The 2806-nt window shown below is 42.9% G+C and overlaps 1 pseudogene; it reads right to left on the reverse strand.

Moving 5' to 3' along the window:
* Positions 1-801: 801 nt before the first annotated feature.
* LOC142008463 (histone H2B 8-like) lies at positions 802-1178 on the reverse strand (annotated as a pseudogene).
* Between the last annotated feature and the right edge of the window lie 1628 nt (positions 1179-2806).

Here is a 2806-nt window from a genome sequence, read left to right on the forward strand (position 1 = left end):
CAAAGGTTGTCTGAACACATTGATTATGTAGAATAAGTTAAAGTTAAATTACCTGTTGTAATGCCTTTGCATATCTCTAAAAAATCCCATATTTTAGAGAAATTCTGTGTGTGGTTTCTTTGCTTGCTCACATTCTCACTCTGCCTGTTGAAGCCTTATTCATCTTTTGGTTTGTGGGGTTTTTTAAAACATATCCTTGGGTATAGTCCTGATTTAGTTTTGTCAGTTGGGTTCTCTCTTTTCAATTTACCTAAAGCTGTATCCACTCATTTCATAAGAGATTTAATTTTGCATTTAGCTCTCCTACTTCAAATTGGCTCCAGGCATTCAATTAAATTTTGTCCTCATAGGACAGTTATTCCATCTACATTTTATGATGCTGCATGTAGCAATCTGGGATCTTTCTTTATCCAACAGCACTCTTGTGCCATTTTCTTAGGAGATCTGACTGACATATTTGGTCTCATCTTAACACTTAAAGTATTTTATTTTAGTTATTAGATAGACAGATTAAGTGAATTTTAGTGGTTGGGGAATCAGGGAAGACTCAAAAGCAGGCCTAATATTAGTCTCCTACTTTTCTTTCTGATCCATCTGAGATTCTTTTAAGGTTTATATTGGTTTAACAAAGAAAAAATGGGTGAATTAGACTCAAACCTTGCATTTAACATTGGTGGGAACTGCAGGTGCATACCAACTCTAAGTCAGATTTGTATGAATCTGATGACGCAAGAGACTAAATAATCTGTTCTGTGGTTTGGATCTATTTCGTAAATAGGCAACTGCATATATTAAGAGTATTTACTTGGAGCTGGTGTACTTGGTGAAGGCCTTGGTGCCCTCAGACACGATGTACTTAGCCAGCTTCCCAGGCAGCAGTAGGTGCACGACGTTCTGGATCTCCCAAGAGGGGATGGTCAAGTGCTCATTGTAATGCACCAGGCGGGACACCTCCCTGGTGATGCACTCGAAGATGTCATTGACAAATGAGTTCATGATACCCATGGCCTTAGAAGAGATGCTGGTGTCAGGGTGTGCTTCAGCACCTTGTAGACATACATGGAGTAACTCTCCTTCCTGGTCTTGCAGCGCTTCTTGTTCCCCTTCTTCTGGGTCTTGGTTACCACATTCTTAGAGCCCTCCTTGGGGAAAGGAGCAGACTTGGCAGGCTCCAGCATCTCAACAGCTTCAGACAGAATGCAGTACCAGAATGGCATATGTATTCTGAGTATTAATAATGTGCGGCTGATATATTGTAAAATTGGTAACACAGGTGCTACAAAAACAACTGTAATGTCTGTGTAGAATAATTTCACTCAGCCCTTTGCCCTCCCTTACCTCTGCAAATACAGCTGCACATAAGTAATAATAGTTGATTATAATGGAACTATTCACATGTTTGCAAGGAGGATGTGTTATGGGGTGTTCTCCCTACACTGGTCCTGCAGCAGCTGAATGGGTCAGGTGGGCCCAATCAACTAATAAGGCTACAAGTAGGTGAATATCAGGATGGTGGCAGCAAGTCAGAGAGATGCTCTCCTGGCAGGGTGTCACGTGACTGGATTTTTAAATTGAATATGGAAGCAATTTCTGTCACCATTGTAAATGGCTGCAACAAATCTTGCACCACATGGCCTAAGTGAGCTGTCTACTGAAAGACGGTAATGCCCTGAACCTGTTTATGTTAACTGTATGTCTGTGCCATGTTTGTATATGAAGTTATAGATACTGGCTCTATAGCTGTATTAGGAATGTTTTAGTGATGAGTTTCACAGTAGAAGGTGAGATCACCACCCCCGCCAGGTTGATGGACTAGATTCCCAGATGTCAACTACACATCTCAGGAATCTGGGACTGTCACCTGGAATGCATCCGGTGGCAGAGGGCCACAGCAGCCTCTCTACATCAGGTGATCCTGACTCTTGAGCGGCTGATAGAAAGGAGAAAGGACTTTTCCCTCAACCTGCCAGGGTTCATCTTGGTTCTTTTTTCATCTGTCATGACTTAAGCCTGTCTGGACTGGAGGCCTGTCCTCCAAGAGTATACTTGCAAAGACTTTCAAGAATCAGCATATAATGTCACTGGCCTGCATCAATACCTGTAATTGATGTATCTAAAGTATCACTTTAACAATTTTTCTCTCACCGTGTTCTTTCTTTCTTTGTTAATAAACCTTTAGATTTTTAAATCTGAAGGATTGGCAATGGGCATGCTGTTTTGGGTAAGATCCAAATATATATTGACCTGGGACAGTGGCCGGACCTTTGGGGCCCAGAAGAATCTGTGTGGTGTTGGTGACATTGGTTTTCAGAACATCTCACCTGAGTAGGCAGCTGTTGGTGTGGGCTGGTACAGCATCTGGGAAATCTGTGGGTTTGCTTGTGTGGCATCTGGCTAGCCAGTGGAGCTGGCAGAGGTACTTTTATGGCTGGTTGGATTTGCCTTAGTGAGAAGAAAATCCCAGCTTGGTGCTGTAAGTAGCCCAGTTTTAAGCAAAGATACCCTGGATTGATTTCCTTAGCTGTGCCCAGAAACCCCATCATGTTACACAGGGTTTTAAAAAAATAAAGGAAATTGGAAGTAGAGGTTGTTGCAGAGAAGGGGGTCTACAGTCACTCCTTGGGAAAGGGGCAGGGCATGTTTGGGAAAATGCAAAGATGAGGTACCTAAAGTTTCCCTCTGGGAGGTAGGCATGAAGTGGAGAGGGGACTTAGGAAAACAACTTAGGGAAAGACAACCAGGTGCAGGGAACAGACCTTGCCTGCTGTGTGGAGAGGCCCTGAGCCAGAGTAGAGGTTGGGCCTGA

Source organism: Carettochelys insculpta, chromosome 2 (genome assembly GCF_033958435.1).
Source record: "Carettochelys insculpta isolate YL-2023 chromosome 2, ASM3395843v1, whole genome shotgun sequence".
NCBI lineage: Eukaryota > Metazoa > Chordata > Testudines > Carettochelyidae > Carettochelys > Carettochelys insculpta.